The following is a 12,720-nucleotide window of genomic DNA, read 5'->3' as shown; positions in this document are numbered from 1 at the left end:
GTTTTACAGTTGAAGATACAGGCTTTTAAAATTCTAATGACTGAAATTCAGAAAGTTAAGTTATTCAGCCTTACCTGAATAACTAGTGAGTGACTAACTGCAGATTATGCACTTCTAGCTACTACACTGTTGCTAGTCTTAAAACTCTGGTTCTTTTCCTTAACTCTCATGCCACTCTTCCTCTGTTTACTGGCTGGTCTTCCAGCTCCTTAAGCAAGTGTACCCTAAGGTTCTGTTCTTGACTTTCTTGTCCTCTTTCTTATTGATGCTATCTTCTGCAGCCTTTTCACTCATGGCTTCAAAAAATCCATGAATTGATATGGTTACAAAAATTACATTTTTATTCATCCTTTTTCTTTTAAACTTGTGAAACTTATTAGCGTGTATGTGTGGTAGGTAATTGTCTCAGATTGTGGTGTATAAAATTTTGCACCCCAAAAATTACCCATTTTTCACTTTCTTGGTACCACCACTATCCTTTGGTATTCAAGCTAGAGACCTCTTGCTTGTCCACTTTGTTCATTTGCCATGTTTCCCCAGTTTGCCTCTGAAATACCTACTGAATCCAACTTCTCCTATTTTCATTGTCGTTGGTCTCCTGCACATTATATCATTTGGATGACCTCATTATCTGGTTTGGATGACAGTAAAATATTCTTTTCTCTCACTTTTTTCATTTTCTCTGCTATATGATTGCCAGGATTATTTCCCTGAAATCTAGATCTGATCTTCTCATTTCTCTTATTTAAAATAACAACAATACATGTACACTTAATAGTTTCATTTTTGCACACAGTATAAAGTCCAGATTTCCTAGCTTGGCATTGAAGGCCTTTTGTGATTCCGGAATTATTTTCTTCTATGCTATCTTAACCATACTATTCTCAGTCAGTCTGTCTCTCCACATAGTTCACTTGGGTAAAGCACTCCCTTCTTTTCACACAGTGCTTCTCAAAGGGGGGTTGTGGAGAATTTGCTAGTCTAAGCACCTACATTCCCTATTCATGTTGTTTCTCTTTGGAGATTGTGTTGTGCCTTTGATTGTGACTCTCTGCTTTAGTCAGAGACGACTGTTATTCCTTGCACATGGCATGCAGTTTCTGTTTACTTTGCATAGGTTGTTTTCAGCACTCTTTAGAGAAAATCCTGATTCTTTAAGGTCTAGGTCATATGCCACTTCTGGGAAAATCCTTATCATCCCAGTGGGAATTCATTGCTTCCTCCTCTACTTTTTCACATCTTTGTTTATTCCTTTCTAAATATCACTTACTCTTGCCCTACTTAAGTTCTTTGCTCAGTTCTTTTTTCACTGAATCTTAAGCGTCTTCCTCAGCATATATCATGTAATAATAACTGAAACATGTAAGAAAGAATGGAGAGAGAGAGAGATGAGAAAAGGGGCACAATATGAAGGGGAGTAGAAGTAAAAGAGTATTTAAATTTGCAGACTTGACAGTGTAAGCTTCTTGGCTTTGGTGCCAAGAAATGGAGAAATTGTTTTGGAAGTGATGATATTGAGTTCAGCGTTGCACTTTGAGTTTCAGATGATTGATTCTGTCAGAGATATGTAAGAGGTAGCAGCAGTTTCTGGCATGGATGTTTTTGTAATTGTTTTTAACTTGTGATCTGATTATTCTCTCCTTTAGGGCCTTGAGAGAAGGAAGAATGTAAATGGAGAAAAAGCTAAAGATTTGGATGTTAGAGTATATGCTGATTAGAGTGTATGTCACAGCACAGGGATCAATAAAAGGAAAGAGGCCAACAAGAGAAGAAAGCTTAAAAATTAGCAAGATTGTGAGCTTTGGGTTGAAGGCACTGTGAGCTATAGCATTGAAATTGAGTTCTTGAGAACTCAGTTCTCTCCCTTAATCTGAGGTTGATCTTGGTAGGCTTATTTAACCTCTTTAGGCTTCAGTTTCCTGATCTCCAAAATGCATACTACTTTACATGCATAGCCCTTTCACCTTCAGTCTTTGTGATTCTCAGATATCAGGGTGTTCTGGGATATCGAAAGGTTAAAGAGAAAGTCTTGTTAAATCACTTGTTAAATTACTGTGAGAAGGATTCCCATAAACAGCAATGAGTACGTGTAGGAGTATGGTATTTCATAGTACTTTAAATGTAAATTGTAGTCAACTCTCAATTTCCTTTTAAGTGATCATCTGCAGTGACTTGCTGCCTCCTCCCCCTCCCAGGTCTCAGGCCACTGAAAATAGGGCTGTGAAAAGCACAGTGGGGTGAGTGAATGGTTTGCATGCCTGTGTATCTGTACCTCTATCACCAAGCTGAATACAGTCCACTCTCAGTTATCTATAGTTCATAAAAAGGTAAATAAAAGTGGAAGAATTCTAACTATATAAATAACTTTATATGTGGTTGGGGAAGATTTTGTATTCTTTCATCCCCTACTGTAGATTGATGTATCTTTCATTTGAATTGTTAGCATCAATTTTTATTTCTTAAGCAAATGCTCTTAGAATAGTGGATGTAAACAGGCTGAAATATTTATTAGGTAATCCACAGATGACCAAGTGAGAGTTGACTGTTAATGCTTTTGGATCATCCGTTGTTCTGTATTATCTGTGCTTTTTTTGTTACTGTGCCCGGGTTAAAGCTGGATAGCTGCTTCAAAGTTACATTGCTAGGATGAGTGTACTCAGAAGATTATACAGATGCCAAACTAAATTGAAAATAATTATGTAAAACTAGCTAGATATAACATTCGTGTGTTCAGAATCATCAGATTGAAAGAGAACCTAAACCTAAGTACATTCTTAATATTCCTCTTATGGAGTTGTCTGGCCAGACATATTGCATAAACTGAGTGATGTGACTAGTAATGACAAAATTTATATAAAATATAATAAAATTGAGGATGTACCAAGGCTTCAAACATAACTGTTCGAGCAGTCAGTTGAGATTAGTAAGCAATATATAAGAGTTTTTAACCTTAATTACCTGAATTTTAAAGAATCTCACCCCTTCAATTACTTTGCCATTTTGTTTATCCTAAAATGTTGAAGAATTTGGATTTGTAATTGTTTGTTAATGTTAAGTCAGCATATTTTTGTAGTAAATGTTAATGTGAATCAGGAAGGCATAATACTTGGCTTTACAGAGTTTATATTATGGTTGGGATATACCTGTATCAGGACATAGTATTTGAAGCACCTGCCAGTTATCTTTATAAAGGAATCCAAAGCTAGAGGAATTCAGGGAAAAAATGGGAGATAGATAAGGAATGACCTAGAGGGGAATCCTCATCAAATTGTTGACACCTGTAAGACCTTTGCATAAAAGGGTAGTGTTTAAATAAAAATTGTACTTTCTTTTCTAAACTAACCTATTCCTGGTGTATTGCTGAGAAAAAATTGGTGATGAGCTTTGTATATAAATCTAGTGAAGGCTGATTATATTTCAGACCAGTGCTTTTCAAACCTTTGAAGGTAGTGCTTGACTAGACTGAGATATTTTAGACATGTTGTAAAGTAATTGTGTGCTTCTGATTATGAGTATATAGATGTTTGGCTGCATTCCAAACCTAAGCATAAATAATTTCTTTCCGCTGTTTTGTAGTATATCTCCCCTTCATTAATATTACATGCTCAAAGGGCTCTGTAAATTTGTATCAAACTTATTTCTAGATACATGCAGTTTGGAAGTAGATACCAGAAGTGTTTTTATTATTTTCCACATTAAAATGACTTTGACTTTAAATGTATTTTCTGACTTTAAACATGTGACCTGATGGTGAGAGAGAATATTTCAAATTAAGATTATCCTGAAAAACATGGACTGTTTCGTTGCCAAATCCAGACACCCTACCCTCTAGTCATTTGGGTAAAGGATGAACAGTTTTTGGGGAAATCTAACACTCCATTAAAAGGAGCAAAACAAGAGTTGAATTGCCACTTGCAGGGATTGCAAGTAATCTTGTTCAGAACCCAGTGTAATTTCATGTGTTTCTTACAATGAATAAATAGTGAAGAGACACAGAAGCTGTAAACAAAGAAGACTGCCAAGTAATGTACTTTTAGTTACTTAGACGAAACAGCTTGCCAGATAAAAGTGTATTTAACTGTTTTTAGATGTGTATACATACATATTTTTTATCAATAATTTCATATTTTGAGAAATCACATCTTAATATTGCTAGTTATTTTCATGCTTAATGTTCATCCCTCATATAGTAAAACTTTTAATTGCCTTGGTTTTTCTTTCACTCACAATTCTGTATAATATACTCCCTCACCTTCACCACAACCCCATCACCACCAACCCCCTCCCCCAAGGAAAAAAAAAAGAAAAACTGAGGGGAATAGAGTCGCAGAAAGAGTGAGAAGACTCCAGTGGTTGGAGGTAGGTGAGTTATGAACTCTAACCTCTAGCTATGTGGCACTATCTGGGGTAGCAAGTGGAATATTGTGGAATGTTTTATTTAACAGTGTATTGTAGATATGATTTATTTCATATCTGTCACAGAACGTTAGTATAAAGTCATGATAGTGGGATATTTGAATGCAAATAGCTCCTTTTACCTTGTTTATTTAGAGTGATTTGTGATTTTATTACTACAGGTTGTAATTTGTGTTATTTTTGAATACTATAATGTTGTATAAAGTGGATTGGATTAATTCTTATATAGGATTCTGTACTTCATGTAGGAATAATTCTTAACATAAAATTTTATAACTTTGTAATGAGCTAAATTTTAGATTGGCATAGTCTTAAAGTTTAAATCACTTTGTATTTTTAATAAAACCTTAAAATAGCCCTTTTCTGTCATGGGAGAATTCAGTGTTATGTGTTCATGTTTCCACATTGTTTTGAATATATAAGTGTATATTGTTTTACCTGGCAGAATGAAGAAATTTTTAAAAATGCTGGTTAGTTTTCAAAAGGAAATAAAAAGCTTAAGAGATTTGGATAAACTGTAGCAGTTGCCTTTTGCTGTATTATTGTTTCTTGTAATAGTTGTTTTGTTAATAAAGTTTTGATTTAATTTTTGAGTCCTAGGAAATTTACTTAGATCAGTAATTACTTCGTATTATAAAAGTGTCTCAAAAAGTATAATTATTTTTAAAATAAGTATATTGCCACTAAATATTCACCTGGGGTACTTGAATATGAGTGGATTTTTTTATGTTACCGTGATGTAAAATAGAAACTGTAACTGTACTTGTTAACATTATATGGAAAATAGGGATAAATAGGTTGTGATTATAGGAATTAAAAGGCTTTACTGTCAATAACATATGAACTGTAGTGAGTAAACTGACGATATATACTTTGAATTTTTATTGACATCTTTTGGAGTGCTTTCTTTTGCATCTTGGTTGTTTTCAAGACAGGTAATTGCTTCATAGCATAGTTCAAGGTAGGTGAGATATGAGTTGATAAGGTTATGTCTACAATTTGAATAGTAGGATTATATGTATAAGATAGGTAATAAAGTAAAAAATATATAAAATAGTGCATACTAATATGGACAGTGTGGTATGTGGTGCTAATGTGGACAGCATTGAATAACATGCTTTCCCTGGTGGCTCAGTGGTAAAGAATCCACTTGCTAATGCAGGAGACACGGGTTTGATCCCTGGGTTAAGAAAATCCCCTGGAGAAGGAAATGGCAACCCACTCCAGTATTCTTTCCTGGGAAATCCCATGGATAAAGGAGCCTGGTGAGCTGCAGTCCTTGGGTTCGCAAAGGAGTCGGGAGACGATTTACTGACTAAACAATTGCTTGATACATAGACAGTCTGGAACTGTAAGCACCTGAGCTTTGGAACCTTGCCTCTTGGAATTTTTTCACTTTGGACAAACTGCCTTTTCTGAGCATATTTTTTTCATCTCTATTGGAGGAGTTAGTGAAATGTTTGTAAAATATTACAGTTGGCAGGTAGATATAAATAGATATTAGGTGTTTTTTACATGGTCAGTTAAAGCAAAGGAGATGAGAAGAGGGAGAGTTTTAAGTGTGAACTGTAAAAAAAATGGGACATTGTTTCGGCTTTGAGTGGATGTGGTTAAATCAAGACAAATAGGGCATAAATAAAAGACAAAGTATTTTACTGAGAGCAGAATAAGAAAAAGAATTTTAATATTCATTTTGGGTTTGTAGAATGGGGTTATTGTAGAGTACAGTACTTAAAAACTGTGTGGAGCTGTTAAAACCTCTTTTTTTGTTGTTAAAATATTTACTATAGTAAGAAAGCAGTAAATGTTATTTATAATTGAAGAAAATGTAGATCTGAGAGTTGTCATAAATTTACAGTTCTATGAAAGTTAACAAATTGAACATGTTGATAATCAGAACCCAGGTCAAGAATCAGAATATTGCAATACCCTAGAAGTTCCCATTCTGTCTCCATTTAGACACTACTTCCCCCACCAAGGACAGCACTATTCTGACTTCTAATACGATACATTAGTTTTGCCTGTTTTTGAAGTTACTGTGATTTTCCCCTACATTACATATACCCTTTTGTATTGAGCTTCATTTGCTCAATAGCATGTTGTATCACTGTGTTGTATGTAAAGTCAAAGTTATTTTAATCCAAGTCTGCTTATGTGTGCCAGGTGTATCATGATATATATGGATTTTTTTAATTTGAAAGGGAAGTGAATTTGTATGATTAAATAGAATTTGGAATAATTCCACTAATTCCAACTTTAAAAAAACTTTTAAAATCATTTTCTGAATATGTCTTTTTTTCCTCTTCAGTCTGACCTTTTGATAGATTTTAGGCATTAACACATCTGGATAGGTGAATTTTTTCTTTAATTTTTTTCAAAATGACTGTCTAAAGAAAAATTAATAGATCACTATATGGAGTTCAAAGCTACCAGTTAGAAAGTTGGAAAAATTAGAATTCCAGTCCAATGAAAGTTTTGTGCTGACCTAATTAAATTGGTAGAATGATTATGAAAATTTGCTTTAGTATTTTTATGGAGTAAAAGGGTAGATGGTAAGCGTTTCTTGGATCTCACTGCAATAATATTTTCAGTGGAAAACCTCATTAATAGTTACAAAGTATCTTCATGTGATTGTTTCTCTGTTTTCCCCTTGTTTTTTCAATTTCTTTCATTGATTTCTATTTCTCTTATTCCATTTCTAGTCTTCTGGTGACTCTACTGTAATAAGACATGCTATAGAAATGAACTAGTTTTTCTTTTCCTGTGTATACTTGATAGTGTTTCCTATTCCTTGATTTAAGATAAGTTTTAATTGTTTTTTATTTGTTTTTTACTCAATCCTTTACTGAATTTTAGGTTTTTTTCCTCTGAGTTGGCAGTGCTTTGTGAGGAAGATTCTACTGCCCATCTCTTGGTGTGCGTATCCTCAAGAAAGGAGAAGAGAGTATTGCGTAGGAAATTGATTAAATACTTGACAGCAATTTGGCAACACGTGCTTAGTATAGATGCTGCTGCTTCTAAGTCGCTTCAGTCGTGTCCGACTCTGTGCAACCCCATAGACGGCAGCCCACCAGGCTCCCGCATTCCTGGGATTCTCCAGGCAAGAACACTGGAGTGGGTTGCCATTTCCTTCTCCAATGCATGAAAGTGAAAAGTGAAAGTGAAGTCGCTCAGTCGTGTCTGACTCTTCGCGACCCCATGGACTGCAGCCTACCAGGCTCCTCCATCCATGGGATTTTCCAGGCAAGAGTACTGGAGTGGGGTGCCATTGCCTTCTCTGTTAGTATAGATGAGTAAAATAGAATAACATTTTACTTATTTCAGTATGCAGAAACAAGAGTAAATGTGAAAGTGAAGCAATATTCATCTATACTGAAGGTGAAGAAGTTTTGAGGAAGTGAGTTTTCTAAACATTGTAATTTTAAAGATATTAATATTCACTCCACTTAAAATTTCTTATGCACATACTCTTTGAAAGTATGGAAAACAGTGACTTTGTAATTCCCTGAAGGTGGGAACATTTAATAACCTTGGAATATCCTTGTTTATTCTGAGTCTAGAATATTTAGTTCACTGAACCAGATTTAAACTGTGTGGATTATTAGTTACCAAAAGAATGCTTGTTTTTAGTCCTGAATTTTGAGTGATTTCTTGTTAAATCACTCAAATGGTTAAATGCAGTAAATCTATATTTTTAACTATGCTTTTCAGGACTATATTATTTACTGCTCTTGTAATACTGGTACTTAGTTTTTTTCCAGACTATTTTTAATGATTTTTCCTAGCATAGAGCTGAGCTACTGTTGTAATCAGTGAGGCCTTCTCTGATCTCGCTAACATGATCAGAACTTGGTCTAAATGATATTTTATCAAAACATTACCAGTTGTGTGAAGGATTTATCAAATGATGTGTTGTTTAGCAGACAGTCTAGAAATTGTTTGTTATGAAGTAGATGTTTTCCTTCTAAGCAGTCATCTTGAAAGGGCATGTACTTGCTTTAGCGATGATGTCACTGTTAAAACTATTTTAAAAATTCTGCTTCTGAAGATTACTAAAGCTTATAATATAGACTTTGAGATTGGTATTTGGTTTCTTCTTTGGGATGAATTGGAGTTCAGGAAGTGGTTAAATATAAATTGGGTTCAAACGTAGTGGGAATTCCATTTGATTTATTCACTCATTAATTTGAAAAGAATTCATTGAGCATCTGCTGTATTTTAGCATTGTATTAAATACCGGAATATATGTGACAAAATAGTTTTTCTTAAAAATACACAACCACTATATGTGATGACTGCCATTATAATCTAGTTAGTGACTTCTTCACAACCATTCTCATTTCCTAAGTCTTCCTTTTGTTCATTATATTTTGGAAAACAGCCACTCTTTATTCATTCCTACTCTTATTCTCTTCTCAGAGCCTTTGTACTTATTACATTCTGTCTAGATTATTCTCCCCTAATCTTAGTAGGCTTGCTCTCTCACTTCATTTAACTCTGTTCAAATACCGCTTTATCAGTGAGTCCTTCTCTGATCACCACTTTATCAGTGAGGCCTTCTCTGATCATCTGTTGTAACCGTCATCTCCATCATTTTCCATTTGGTTTTGTTTTCTTCCATAGCTCTTGTCACTGTTGCCAATTGCAGTATTATTTATTATCTCCCTGGAATGTAAGTTTTGTGAGGACAAGCACTTTGTGGTGTTCACCATTGTATCCTCCATGCCTGGCACAGCCCCAGTGCATTATATGTGCTTGATAAGTGACCATAAATCATTTACTGGCTGAATAAATGACCGTCAAATTTGTGTTTAGTTTGAGGGCTCCAGACCACTTTTTTCAACAGCTTACTCAAGTGTCTTAACCATGTGGTCATGTATATCAAGCTTTCTATGTTTCACACTTAATAATTACCTTACTCTTGTAAAAATCTTTCTGTATTTTCCATCTGGGTCTTCAGCGCATTACTTTAATGGGCCAAATCACCCAAGAGAACACCCAGGAGACATTCTGACCTTATTCTTTGTCCTTTTTCTGCATGTCAAATCTATGACCAGATGTTAATGATTTTGTGTTTGAAATACTGAAAACTTTTTTATTTTTTATAAGCACTAGGAACTTTATTCAATATCCTGTGATAAGCCATAATGGAATAAACTATGAAAGAGAATACATATATTTATAACTGATTCACTTTGCTCTACAGCAGAAATTAACACAACGTTGTAAATAAACTATACTTCAATAAAATTAAAAATAAAACATGTTGTTTTAGTTGCTAAGTCATGTCTGACTCTTTTGCAACCCTATATACAATACCCCAATAGGCTCTGCTGTCCATGGAATTTCCCAGGCAAGAATACTGGAGCGGGTTGCCATTTCCTTCTCCTTGGATAAATCTTTTTTTCCGTTTTATTGCCACACCATTACAGAGGCCTCATTTTCTTTCTTGGGTGATTGCATTGGCTTCATAACTACTATCCCTATTCTAGTTCTGTTGTTTTCCAAACTGTTCTTGTCACTCTAACTAGAAACACATTTTCTACAAAGTTAATGTTTACTTTCTCAGCTGGGTTGAATATCTTCCTTATTTGAGCTTCTATAACATACTGTATATTACCTTTCTTATAGTATTGCTGTAATTTGTTTACTCCTGCCTCCCTTAGTCATAGTTGACAAATATTTAGTTACCTTTACTATGTGCTGGGTAATTTTCTTTTGCTGGTGATTCAGTGGTGAAAACTTTGACTATTTCCACTAAGGAGTTTATGTTCTAGTAGGGAGAACATAGATAAAAGCAAGTCAACCTAGAATTTTAAGTAGAAATAAATGCTCAAAATAATGTAAAATTGGAGTATGCAAAAGGGAGTTGATAGGTGGTTAGGGGGATTGTCAGGGAAAACTCTGATATTTAGTTCATCCAGGACTAACAGGGAGACAGCAAGTGAAGATGTAGGGGGAAAGTCAAGTAGAAAGAGTATATAATGCCAAGGCCCAGAGATAGGAAGGAACCATAGATAGAATGTGCTTGGGGAGAGGGAGAGTGGAGAACTAGAAGCCAGAAGAGGTAGGCAGGAAATAGTGTAGTTGAAGTTTATTGGTATGGAAGCTTGAAGCTTAGTAAGTACTGAGAGTTTAGAGGTAGCAGAAAATTTAGAGATCACTTAAAGTTGTGAGACTTAGAAAAGGGCTTTCTAAATATTATAGGTACATCAGTGATGAGACTTGTAACAATATTAGGAAGGTTGTTTGAGATAAACTTGTCAAACCCTGCTTCCTTTACCCCCAGTTGATTTTATTATATGCTTACAGACTCATGCAGAGATAAAATAGGAATTACAAATTGAAACAGTATTACTTCAGACCTTACTGGTAATTTGTGCAGGTCTGCATTAACCACAATTTACTTTTATAATTCTGTGAAAAAAATATTTTTAATGCTATCAAATTAAACTGTTTTGCTTAGAAAACTGACATTTCTGTTTTGAAAATATACATTCATAATTATTCTCTGAAATGAAAACTCAGTTTGTAATAGGGAAGATCTTGATCCAAATTCTTGCTCTGTAATCTGCAGGGAAATACCTAACTTGATATTTAATTTTCTGAGCCTAAGTTTTCTTTTTTGTGGGAAGGGTTATATTAGGCTGGTACAAAAGTGATTTTGCTTTTACATTGTTGACCTTCACCATTTGATATTGGAATACATTCTTAAATGTGGCTATATTGCACATCATTTCAATGTGAATTTCTTGCTTTACGTTTTTTTGCTAATGAATTATTACTTGCTGTTTATTTTATATGTATTATAGACTATGGAAATTATGTTAGACGAGAAGCAAATTCAGGTGATTTTCTTATTTGAGTTCAAAATGGGTCATAAGCAGTAGAGATTACTTGCAACATCAACAGTGCATTTGGCCCAGGAACTCCTAATGAATGTACAGTGCAATGGTGGTTCAGGAAGTTTTGCAGAGGAGACGAGAGCCTTGAAGATGAGCTCAGTGACTGGCCATTGGAAGCTGACAACGACCGACTGAGAGGATCACTGAAGTTGATTCACTTATAACTACGCGAGAAGTTGCCTAAGAACTCAGTGTTGACCATTTTTTGGTTGTTCGGCATTTTAAGCAAATTGGAAGTTTGATAAGTGGGTGCCTAATGAGCTGACCACAAATCAAAAAGATCGTCATCTTGAAGTGTCATCTTCTCTTATTCTATGTAGCAACTATGAACTATTCTGGATTGGATTGTGACGTGTGACAAAAAGTGGATTTTATACAACAGCCAGCGACGACAAACTCAGTGGTTGAACCAAGAAGCTCCAAAGCACTTCAAAAGCCAAACATGCACCAAAAAGGGTCATGGTCACTGTTTGGTGGTCTGCTGCCAGCCTGATCCACTTCAGCTTTCTGAATCCTAGTGAAACCATTACATCTGAGAAGTATGCTCAGCAAATCAATGAGATGAACTGAAAACTGCAAACCCTGGAGCCAGCATGGGTCAGCAGAAAATGGCTCAGTTCTTCTGCATGACAGCATCTGACCACATGTCGCACAAGTGCTTCAAACATTGAATGAATCGGGCTGCAAAGTTTTGCCTCATCTGCCATATTCATCTGACCTCTCACCAACTGACTACCACTTATTCAAACATCTTGACAACCTTTTGCTTGGAAAATGCTTTCCAAGAGTTTGTTAAATCCTGAAGCATCGATTTTTATGCTACAGGAATAAATGAATCTATTTCTCCTTGACAAAAATGGGTTGATTGTAATGATTCCTATTTTGATTAATAAAGATGTGTTTGAGCCTAGTTATAATGATTTAAAATTTGGGTCTGAAACTGTAATTACTTTTATACCAACCTAGTAATACTCTGGCTTTTACAAGATTATTATAGTATAACATAAAAAAATTTGTTCAAAGATCCTAGCATAATGTCTGTCAAGTATTAGGGTGAAAACCCAGAAGGTAAATGTTATTAAATAATAGTGATTTATTCATTCTTTTAATCTTGGACATTTGGTCATTTGTAGTTCCTTGCTCTCATAAAGAGTAATTTTATATATAGTCTTGTATATGAATTCTGGTACTCATACATAAGTTACTCTAGGTTGTATAATTTGGTGTAGAATTACTGCTTATATGAAAAAAATTATATATCATAGTAGAGATATATTAGAGTTGTTCTTGATCCATGTACTTGGGATTATCAGACTTTCATTAAAAATATTTTATTATGAAAAATTTCAGTCATAATATGTAAGAAAATATAAGGAGCCCTCATATATTCCTTATCCCC

General features: G+C 34.6%; 1 protein-coding gene across 3 annotated transcripts in view; it reads left to right on the top strand.

The window, feature by feature from the left end:
- RICTOR (RPTOR independent companion of MTOR complex 2) overlaps window positions 1-12,720 on the top strand; it is a 123,722-nt gene that overhangs the window by 5,522 nt on the left and 105,480 nt on the right. Inside the window, exon 2 of one of the 3 annotated variants that reach the window (XM_020869382.2) lies at window positions 2,196-2,237. The exons of the other annotated variants lie outside the window; for them this stretch is intronic. The gene's annotated coding sequence lies outside the window, so the exon portion shown is untranslated. The remainder of the gene's footprint in view (window positions 1-2,195; window positions 2,238-12,720) is intronic. 3 annotated transcript variants of the gene reach the window in all.

The sequence above is a fragment of the Odocoileus virginianus genome, chromosome 14, assembly GCF_023699985.2.
Source record: "Odocoileus virginianus isolate 20LAN1187 ecotype Illinois chromosome 14, Ovbor_1.2, whole genome shotgun sequence".
Lineage (NCBI taxonomy): Eukaryota > Metazoa > Chordata > Mammalia > Artiodactyla > Cervidae > Odocoileus > Odocoileus virginianus.
The sequence above is the reverse complement of the archived record's forward strand: the minus strand, read 5'-3'. Positions and strand labels throughout refer to the sequence as shown.